Raw genomic sequence first — 9724 nt, 5'->3', positions numbered from 1 at the left:
AATGAACTTGTTTCATTTAAAGGCAGAAAAAATAGCAAGCCAGTATTTAAATCAAACATTTTAGGAAACAAAACAAACAAACAAGAACTTCCCTTGGAGAAGACACTTAAATTTCCCAGGAGAAAATGAAGAAGAGCAAAACTTGGGCTTCTGAATCTATCCTCAAAAGCATGAGCTATCTGAGTCTCTGCTCCCCTGAGCACAGACAGCTCAAGTGAAGAGTGGAGGTGTGAAGAGGTCACCTGTTTCTCCTCTCTCCAGCAGAGCCTGTACTCAGAGGAAGAGGGCTCCCTCTCCTTCAGGTGCTTGCTGGTAGTGCCATCCTGTACCTTTGAAGCTCTCAGGGTGGTAGATAGCCAGTTGAATTTCTCTTCCCTCCTGAGATCTCATCTCCCCTGTTTTCTGTATGATGTTAGAGTTCAAATATTCAGAAAGTTATGTTAACTAACTGGAACCCCTGCTTAAAACCTCAGGTGGAGGGGGCTTGATGGTGACTGGCTGGGGAGTCCTCTGGGGTGTGGAGGGCTTTGGCAGCACCTGCTGCTAGGCAGGGTTATAGCAGGTCATTCCTCCATATACCTGTGATGGAGCCTGTGTATTAGGATATAGATGAGGAGTTGGTGGGGGAGGCAGTGCTCTTGGAGCATAAGGGTACCTGGGATTACCAAAGTTCATGACTCCTGGAGCAGAAAAGTAAGTAGGAACAAGCAACTGCTGGGGTGGTGGCTGTCCTGGAGACATGGACACTAGTGGTGGATAGAGGCCTGGATTGGGCAGAGCTGCTGGTGTCTGGTGGGGATGTAAACCTGGGTGGGGATGATGCATTTCTGGCTGTATAATCATTCCCTGTGGGGGCAGTGGGGCAGGACTGTCACCATGGGTATAGATTGATCTCTGGAACTGCAGTGGATCATATTAATGTCTGCTGAGTTACGAGCATGCTAGCTTCATATTAGAGTTCCTAAACATAGAAGTTAGATAGTGAGATCAAAATAAGGACACAAACTCAATTCCTTTTTCTTGCCCAGCTCAGAGATAACCCTTTCTGGCTCCTGCCTCAAGCCGCATGATGTGGTAGCGAGTTTTACACAAGAGACCAGCAGGAAGGAGGAAAAGCATGCCAGATGGGCTTTTATTGGGGAACAAAAAATTTAAGGGAAAATCCCATCCAATGAAGGTCTGGGGGAACAGCATTCCAAGGTCAGGATCAGTGATTGGTCTCTGGGTCAATGGTAAGTCACACCCCCCTCATACACAGGCTCTCGCACCTAAAAAGGTTGGGGATAGCTCTGAAACAGCTTGCCAGATCGCCTCACACCCAGTCAGGGAGGTACCCAATCATGTGTGAGAACAGCTTCCCACTGTAATGTCCCTCCATGATACTGATATGCACAGGATGGGCCAGAGGCTCTGGCACAGGTCTCTGCCACTAGAATGAATAGTGTTTGGCTCAACCACCCTGGACACCCATTTCTTCCATCCAATTAAACTGAGATGGAGGTCCTGCTCCCATGTGTATGTGGTTCGGCACACCTCGAAGCTCCTGTGGTTGTAGGAATGTGGGTTGTCCTGGACTCCAATTTTGTTCTGCTAAACTTAGTTGTGCCACATCTTGCTCTAATCCACCTCCATCAGAATATACTGGAACTTCCCATGTCCTAGTCTTAGTAGATGGAGTAGGGGTGGTTTCTGAGACTGGAGGTGCTGAGATCAGCCCTTGAGGTGGAGGGGGAACCTCCTCAGCAGCTTTGACTGCATCTCCAGGTTTGGTTCGGGTTCTTCTTGCCAGGGAATAAGATTTCTTCTCAATAGGCCTGTCAGGGGCTGGTGGTGCAGTGTCAGGAGCAACAGCTGGTGTCTCTGCAACTGCCTCGTCTTTCTCAGGACTGCCAAGCACTAGAGCATTTGATTCTGGGGATGGATCCCTCACAGAATTCTGCTCCTGGCGCCATGACCAGTAATTGGTCTCATGCTTAACAGTCTCACTGGACTGGCCACCATGCTGCCCGACAGCCTCCACAGGCCTAAAACCAGTAAATCTTCCTTGAAGCCCCCAGAACGAGAGTAATTCCTGGGTGCAGATATGCGGCCAGTACCTTTTGCATTCCTGTTAATAAATATCCTTGGTGGTAAGGTACTCCCAGGACCCTGAGGGTGATGGGGCTTGTTTGTATGCTCACAAATCCAGTTTGGATCTCTTTGGGGAGGACTCCCAAATCGGGATTTTCGGATTCTTCAGGGTTTGATCTAATAAGGATTGGGAGCTGAGCAGATATCATAGCCATAAAGAGCAATAAGCTCCTGATGGGGCTTTGGAGCCTGCTCATCTTTGCGGAACTTGTCATGCTCCCAAGGACCCTCATCCTTCCATAGCTTTTGCTGACGCCCCTTGGGTCTAATTTCCTTCTCCTGAGTTTGTCCTCAAAGATGGTTCTCAAAAAAGAGTCGTTTCCAGGGTGCATGCTGGATTCTTCCCATCTTCATCATCATCCAAATGCTTAGGGCCCTTTTTACCCACTTTGTTCTCCACAGGCTCTGTGCTCTCCTGTCCGTCCCCACTTTGCCTCTCTCCAATCACGGAGCCTTTGGTGTCATGCTTTTCTTCTCCCTTCTCTTCTTTTGCTAAAGAATTTGCAGCATCATTACCTTCTGATTTCAGTTCCACTTTGGAGTTTTCTTCTTTGCTCTATTCCCCTTCTTCAGCTTCTGAGTCTTCTGCACTTTAACAGAGCGAACAGCATCACCTTCCATGCCATCTTCACTCTCACACTGGGACTCCTCAGTGCTCTTGGCACCCCAGCTCTCCACCAGCTGTAGAAGGAGGGCCTTGCCAGGCCCAAGGCGCTGGGAAGGCAGAGAGCCTCTGCTGCTTCCCCCTGCCTCCCCACACTAGGGAGCTGCCACTGTTGAATCCCAAAGCACCATATTCTTCATCCTGAGAAGCGTGCTGCTGCTGCTGATCCACCATCTTATGGAGAATGGCCAGCACCGGCCAGCTCCTTATGCACCATGCCTGCCGCAGAGGCTACTTGAATTTTTTTTTTCAAATTAGAGTGGCCTATATTTTAAATTATTATCTGACAATAATGACAAAGATGTATACACCAGTTTATCAGTGGTAATCAGAAAAATATTTTTATAATAATTTGCAAAACACAACCCAGTGATTTTTTAAGTAATTATTGATGAGAGCAAAAATTTATCTTCAAGGATGTATCTTAGCTCTTATATAATAAAAGAAAATCCTCCCTCAAAATGAGAAATATTGTGTCATGATCACATAAAGGATTAGTTAAATTATGGTAAATCTGAAAAATACCATTGTAGAATGCATGATAGGGAAGACTTTTATATTATTTGAAGGGGAAAAACATTTTAGGAAATAATATATAGTATTTCATTGAATTAAAGTCATTGGTATGTTTATATGCATATATGTATGTGGACAATAACTGAACACATGTATAATAATATGAAATAAAGACTTGAAATATAAAAGTCATTTTCAGTGTAGGAACTAAGCCTAATGTTGGTGTGCGTATTTTGGGTCCAGAAAAAAACATAAAGATTGTAACCCAGACTTGAAAGAATAAAACAACAGAACATTAGGAATCATGGGTAGTATTGATGATAGTACTTGGCTCATATTCTCTTATAGCAAGGTTATGTGTATATTTCTTTGTATCTTAGTAAATGCAGTCCCTAATACAATAAAGTAATTTACTTAGTAACTTTTATGTTGGAATAATATAAAATTAATCTCAATTATATATATATATATATATATATTATTTGCCTTTTTTTTACATAAATTTTATTTTCTCCATTAATCCATGTGTCTTTGTATATATTTTGAGGGACACTTGAAATGACATTTACCAAACATTTATACTTTATTTTCAGGGCTTAGAATGTTGGTTAATTTCTTGTTTGTACTCTTTTGTGTAGGTTGGATATTTTTTAAAAAGCATATCTTATTTTTACAAAGTAATCTTTTTTTATTGTTGGTTGTTCAAAATATTACATAGTTCTTGATATATCATATTTCACACTTTGATTCAAGTGGGTTATGAACTCCCATTTTTACCCCATATACAGATTGCAGAATCACATAAGTTACACTTCCATTGATTTACATATTGACATACTCATGTCTGTTGTATTCTGCTGCGTTTCCTATCCTCTACTATCCCCCTCCCCTCCGCTCTCCTCCCCTCTTCTCTCTCTACCCCCTCTACTGTAATTCATTTCTCCCCCTTGTATTATTTTTCCCTTTCCCCTCACTTCCTCTTGTATGTAATTTTGTATAACCCTGAGGGTCTCCTTCCATTTCCATGCAATTTCCCTTCTCTCTCCCTTTCCCTCCCACCTCTCATCCTTGTTTAATGTTGGTCTTCTTCTCGTGCTCTTCTTGCCTAGTCTGTTCTTAATTACTCTCCTTATATCAAAGAAAACATTTGGCATTTGTTTTTTAGGGCTTGGCTAGCTTCACTTAGCATAATCTGCTCTAATGTCATCCATTTCCCTCCAAATTCTATGATTTTGTCATTTTTTAATGCAGAGTAATACTCCATTGTGTATAAATGCCACATTTTTTTTTTATCCATTTGTCTATTGAAGGGCATCTAGGTTGGTTCCACAGTCTTGCTATTGTGAATTGTGCTGCTATGAACATCGATGTAGCAGTGTCCCTGTAGCATGCTCTTTTTAGGTCTTTAGGGAATAGATCAAGAAGTGGAATAGCTGGGTCAAATGGTGGTTCCATTTCCAGCTTTCCAAGAAATCTCCATACTGCTTTCCAAATTGGCTGCACCAATTTGCAGTCCCACCAACAATGTACAAGTGTACCCTTTTCCCCACATCCTCACCAGCACTTCTTGTTGTTTGACTTCATAATGGCTGCCAATCTTACTGGAATGAGATGGTATCTTAGGGTGGTTTTGATTTGCATTTCTCTGACTGCTAGAGATGGTGAGCATTTTTCCATGTACTTGTTGATTGATTGTATGTCCTCCTCTGAGAAGTGTCTGTTCAGGTCCTTGGCCCATTTGTTGATTGGGTTATTTGTTATCTTACTGTCAAATTTTTTGAGTTCTTTATATACTCTGGATATTAGGGCTCTATCTGAAGTGTGAGGAGTAAAGATTTGTTCCCATGATGTAGGCTCCCTATTTACCTCTCTTATTGTTTCTTTTGCTGAGAAAAAACTTTTTAGTTTGAGTAAGTCACATTTGTTGATTCTAGATGTTAACTCTTGTGCTATGGGTGTCCTATTGAGGAATTTGGAGGCCGACCCCACAGCATGTAGGTCTTAACCAACGTTTTCTTCTATCAGATGCCATGTCTCTGATTTGATATCAATCTCCTTGATCCATTTTGAGTTAACTTTTGTGCATGGTGAGAGAAAGGGATTCAGTTTCATTTTGTTGCATATGGATTTTCAGTTTCCCAGCACCATTTGTTGAAGATGCTATCCTTCCTCCATTGCATGCTTTTAGCCCCTTTATCAAATATAAGATAGTTGTAGTTTTGTGGGTTGGTTTCTGTGTCCTCTATTCTGTACCATTGGTCCACCTGCCTGTTTTGGTACCAGTACCATGCTGTTTTTGTTACTATTGCTCTGTAGTATAGTTTGAAGTCTGGTATCGCTATACCACCTGATTCACACTTCCTGCTTAGCATTGGTTTTGTTATTCTGGGTCTTTTAATTTTCCATATAAATTTCATGATTGCTTTCTCTATTTCTACAAGAAATGCCGTTGGGATTTTGATTGGCATTGCATTAAACCTATAGAGAACTTTTGGTAATATCGCAATTTTGATGAAGTTAGTTCTCCCTATCCATGAACAGGGTATATTTTTCCATCTTCTAAGATCTTTTTCAATTTCCCTCTTTAGGGTTCTGTAGTTTTCATTGTATAAGTCTTTCACCTCTTTTGTTAGGTTGATTCCCAAGTATTTTATTATTTTTGAGGATATTGTGAATGGAGTGGTTGTCCTCATTTCCATTTCAGAGGATTTGTCGCTGATATACAGGAATGCCTTTGATTTATGCGTGTTGATTTTATATCCTGCCACTTTGCTGAATTCATTTATTAGCTCTAATAGTTTCTTTGTAGACCCTTTTTGGTCTGCTAGGTATAGAATCATGTCAGCTGCAAATAGTGATAATTTAAGTTCTTCTTTTCCTATTTTTATGCCTTTAATTTCTTTTATCTTTCTAATTGCTCTGGCCAGTGTTTTGAGAACTATGTTGAACAGAAGTGGTGAGAGAGGGCATCCCTGTATTGTTCCAGATTTTAGAGGGAATGCCTTCGATTTTTCTCCATTCAGAATGATGCTAGCCTGAGGCTTAGCATAGATTGCTTTTACAATGTTGAGGTATGTTCCTGTTATCCCTAGTTTTTCCAGAGTTTTGAACATAAAGAGATGCTGTACTTTGTCGAATGCTTTTTCCGCATCTATCGAGATGATCATATGGTTCTTATTTTTAAGTCTATTGATGTGGTGAATAACATTTATTGATTTCCGTATATTGAACCAGCCTTGCATCCCAGGGATGAATCCTACTTGATCATGGTGCACAATTTTTTTGATATGTTTTTGTATCTGATTTGCCAGAATTTTATTGAGAATTTTTGCATCTAGGTTCATTAGAGATATTGGTCTCTAGTTTTCTTTCTTGGAAGTGTCTTTGTCTGGGGAATCAGGGTGATGTTGGCCTCATAGAATTAATTTGGAACTTCTCCCTCTTTTTCTATTTCCTGAAATAGCTTGAAAAGTATTGGTATTAGTTCCTCTTTAAAGGTTTTGTAAAACTCTGCTGTATACCCATCCGGTCCTGGGCTTTTCTTAGATGGTAATCTTTTAATGGCTTCTTCTATTTCCTCAATTGATATTGGTCTGTTTAGGTTGTGTATAGCTTCCTGACTCAATCTGGGCAGATTATATGACTTAAGAAATTTATCTATGCCTTCACTATCTTCTATTTTATTGGAGTATAAGGATTCAAAATAATTTCTGATTATCTTCTGTATTTCTGAAGTGTCTGTTGTGATATTGCCTTTTTCATCCCATATGCTAGTAATTTGAGTTCTCTCTCTTCTTCTCTTCATTAGCATGGCTAAGAGTCTGTTGATTTTATTTACTTTTTCAAAGAACCAACTTTTAGTTTTGTCAATTTTTTCAATTGTTTCTTTTGTTTCGATTTCATTAATTTCAGCTCTGATTTTAATTATTTCTTGCCTTCTACTTCTTTTGCTGTTGTTTTGCTCTTCTTTTTCTAGGATTTTTAGATGAAGTATGAGATCATTTATTTGTTGGTTTTTTCTTTTTTTAAGGAATGAACTCCAAGCAATGAATTTTCCTCTTAGAACTGCTGTCAATGTGTCCCATAGATTCCGATATGTTGTGTGTGTGTTTTCATTTAACTCTGAGAATTTTTTAATTTCCTCCTTGATGTCTTCTATAACCCATTGATTATTCGGTAACTTATTGTTCATTCTCCAAGTAATGCATGATTTTTCCTTCCTTCTTTTATAGTTGATTTTCAGTTTCATTCCATTATGATCAGATAAGATACATGGTATTATCTCTACTCCTTTATATTGTCTAAGAGTTGCCCTGTGACATAATATATGATCTATTTTTGAGAAGGATCCATGTGCTGCTGAGAAAAAAAGCGTAACTGCTTGATGTTGGGGCATATATTCTATATATGTCAATTAAGTCTAAGTTGTTAATTGTGTTAATGAGTTCTATAGTTTCCTTATTCAACTTTTGTTTGGAAGATCTGTCCAGTGGTGAGAGAGGTGTGTTGACGTCTCCCATGATTATTGAATGGTGGTCTTAGACTCTTGAACTTGAGAAGAGTTTGCTTGATGAACATAGCTGCACCATTGTTTGGAGCATATATATTTATGATTGTTATGTCTTGTTGGTGTATGATTCCCTTGAGCAGAATGTACTGTCCCTCTTTATCCATTTTGATTAACTTTGGCTTGAAATCTATTTTATTTGATATGAGTATGGACACTCCTGCTTGTTTCCACAGTCCATATGAGTGATATGATTTTTCCCAACCTTTCACCTTTAGTCTATGTATATCTTTTCCTATCAAATGCGTCTCCTGTAGGCAGCATATTGTTGGGTCTTGTTTTGTGATCCATTCAACTAGCCTGTGTCTCTTAATTGGTGAGTTTAAGTCATTAACGTTTAGGGTTATTACTGAGAAATGGTTTGTTCTTCCAGCCATATTTGTTTATTAATGTTACTAAACCTGATTTGTTTTCCTCTTTGATTATTTTCCCCCCTTTACTGTCCTACCTCCCACTGTTGGTTTTCATTGTTCTTTTCCATTTCCTCTTCCTGTAATGGTTTGCCAAGGATTTTTTGAAGAGATGGTTTTCTAGCTGCAAATTCTTTTAACTTTTGTTTATCATGGAAGGTTTTAATTTCATCTTCCATCCTGAAGCTTAATTTCGCTGGATACACGATTCTTGGTTGGAACCCATTTTCTTTCAATGTTTGAAATATGTTATTCCAGGATCTTCTAGCTTTCAGAGTCTGTGTTGAAAGATCAGCTGTTAAACTGATTGGTTTACCCCTAAATGTAATCTTCTTCCTTTCTCTTGTAGCTTTTAAAATTCTCTCCTTATTCTGTATGTTGGGCATGTTCATTATAATGTGTCTAGGTGTGGATCTCTTATGATTTTGCATATTCGGTGTCCTATAGGCTTCTAGAATTTGGTATTCTGTCTCATTCTTCAAATCTGGGAAGTTTTCTCATATTATTTCATTGAATAGATTGTTTATTCCTTTGGTTTGGACCTCTATGCCTTCCTGTATCCCAATGACTCTTAAGTTTTGTCTCTTTATGTTATCCCATATTTCTTGGATGTTCTGCTCATGGTTTCTTAACAGTCTTGCTGAGCTGTCTATGTTCTTTTCAAGTTGAAATACTCTGTCTTCATTGTCTGATTTCTATCTTCTAAGTGTTCTACTCTGCTGGTAATATTCTCAATTGAGTTTTTAAGTTGGTTTATTGCTTCCTGCATTTCTAGGATTTCTATTTGTTTGTTTTTTATTACCTCTATCTCCCTGTGTAATTGATCTTTTGCTTCTTGGATTTGTTTATGTAATTCATTGTCAAAGTGATCTTTCATTGTCTGATTTTGCTGTCTCATGTCTTCCTTGAGACTCCAGATCATCTGAAGCATGTATATCCTGAATTCTTTATCTGACATTCCATATGTTGCAGCTATTACCTCTTCTAGAGTTGAGTTGACCTGCATTGCTTGTGGTCCTTTCTTTCTTTGTCTTTTCATACTGCTCACGTTTCTTTCTACTTGGTGAAACTGTTGTGTTTTTGAAATTTTCCCTCTATTTATTTATATTGCTCTTCTATAGTTGAAAAATCTCCCTTGCAGGGCGGGTAGTGGCTGTGCTCCTCCTCCAATTGGGATGATCTGTCTACCACGCTGGTGGGCCGCTAGGTCTGCTCTGCTGGTCGGTCACAGGTCTGCCCACCCTGCAGGCACGGGTGGTGGCTCTGCTCTGTCCCCACTCCAATTGTGGTGACATGACTACCACGCCCTCAGGTCATTGGGCCTGATCCGATGCGGGCGGCGGCTCTGCTGGGCCCCTACTCCAATTGGTATGACATGTCTACCACGCTGGCAGGCCTCTGGGCCTGTTCCGCTGGTGGGTCACAGGTTTGCCTACC

General features: G+C 39.9%; 1 pseudogene; it reads right to left on the bottom strand.

The window, feature by feature from the left end:
• Positions 1 to 444: 444 nt before the first annotated feature.
• On the bottom strand, positions 445 to 2968 carry LOC101963179 (protein CASC3-like; annotated as a pseudogene).
• Positions 2969 to 9724: the final 6756 nt, after the last annotated feature.

This window comes from Ictidomys tridecemlineatus, chromosome 13 (assembly GCF_052094955.1).
Source record: "Ictidomys tridecemlineatus isolate mIctTri1 chromosome 13, mIctTri1.hap1, whole genome shotgun sequence".
Taxonomy (NCBI): Eukaryota; Metazoa; Chordata; class Mammalia; order Rodentia; family Sciuridae; genus Ictidomys; species Ictidomys tridecemlineatus.
This window is presented reverse-complemented; position numbering and strand designations above follow the sequence as displayed.